Here is a 1,741-nt window from a genome sequence, read left to right as displayed (position 1 = left end):
TCCCAAAGCAGCCCCAGCCCCCCGAGCCCTCCCTTGGGGAGCAGCACAGGGAGCACAGAGATGCCACAAGAGCTGCCACACGGCCCGGGGGGACACGCAGGGACACATGCCAGCTGCAGGAGCCCTCAGGGCTGTTTAAGGAGCTGTGAGAGCCTCACGGTCGGGGCCGTGTCCCCCTGTCCTTTGTGGGGCAGCCGGGGACAGGGAAACAGGGGGAGGGTGCGGCGGAGCCTGTGGGGTCCCCATGAAGCTTTTCCTCACTCCTAGCACCCAAGGGTGCCCCAAAAGCAGCAATTCCTGCAGAAAGCCCAGCCCCCAGCGGTGCCCCCGTGTCCCGAGGAGCTGCGGAGCGGCGGGGGCTGAGGTGGCAGTGCCACCTTAAAGGGCACTCGCTGCCACCCGCGGTGCCCTTCCCTTTGATGGCACCGCAGGAAGAGCAGCTCGGAGATCCATCCCCATCCCTCCGGGAAGGCGTCCAAGGGAGGCAGAGCGGGCAAGGCAAGCGGGGAACGGGCAGAGCCCCGGCTGCCACGGCCCGGTGCCCTCGGAGCCGCGGGGATGGGAGAGCGGCCGCGTTTCCTGACCCACATCCCAACCCCCCCTCGGGGCTCCGGGAAAGAGAAACCCTTTTAAAAAAATAATAAATAAAAAAGAAGTCTCATTCATCATTCAGCCTCTGTTTGTTTTCTGCACTCCGCTAAGCTCAAACAAGCAAAACAGATTAGCCGGGCTCATTTGTTTCCTACTTAATTACACCTCTTCGGTGCTGATGTAATATTTCAAGATTTGGGTTGCTAAGGCTGAAAATCCACCTGCCCCCCCTCCCACACCCACCTTGGCTTTTCATTCCCATCATGAAAAAGCCCAGATGGAGATTTTTTTTTTCCGAAAAAACTCCTAATTATTGAGGAATTCAAGGCTCTGAATGCAGAAGCTGCCAGCGAGCGCTCAGGTTGTCAGAAGCAGATGGACGCCAGCTCCAGCTTTTGATCACAGCCTCGGAACCCCTCCCCAAAAAACAGCGGGAAGGGGGGGAAGGACCCCGCATCTGCAGCAGCACACGGCCGCGGATAACTTTAGTCATCCCCCCTCCCTCTCCAGGATTGCTTTGGCATCAATCGGACTTCCCAGGAAGCCGGAGCAGCTGCGGTGCCGACGCAGTTTGCAGGATGAGCTCGGCGCTGGAGGAAGGAGCGCACGCCTCCCCGCAGGAGATGCTTCCCATCCCATCCCTTCCCTTCTTTTCGGGTGCTTTTCCTTCCCCACATCTCCGCAGGTGCCCCAAATGTGCCCTGCTGTCCCCAGGGCACGGCCCTGCCAGCCCATGCACGCAGGAGGAGCTGGAGGTCCCCAGGTGGTGAAAGGCGCACCTGGGACGGGTTTTTAGGGCTGTCACCACCCTAAAGGGGTCCCGCAGAGCCCCCAGCCAGGAGGGTGATGCCGACCTGCTCCGGGTACTGGGGGCATCCCCAGCCCACCCCACCAAAGGTGTGTCCGAGGCAAGGAACAAGCAGAGCCAGGAGATCGGGAACGATCCCCCCCGCAGGAATCCCAACAAAATCCTCCCAGGTCCCACCGCGAACAAAACATTCCTGGAAACCCACCACAAGTCCCGCTTGGACATCGCCACCCCGAGCCGCCTCCCCGGAGCGTCCCCTTGGTCCCCAGCCTTACTTGGCTCCGGAGGGGGGCGCGGAGAGGCCCCCGGGCAGCGCGCCCCGCTCGCCCCCGCCGCCGCCCC

Source organism: Geospiza fortis, unplaced genomic scaffold (genome assembly GCF_000277835.1).
Source record: "Geospiza fortis unplaced genomic scaffold, GeoFor_1.0 scaffold31, whole genome shotgun sequence".
Lineage (NCBI taxonomy): Eukaryota > Metazoa > Chordata > Aves > Passeriformes > Thraupidae > Geospiza > Geospiza fortis.
This window is presented reverse-complemented; position numbering follows the sequence as displayed.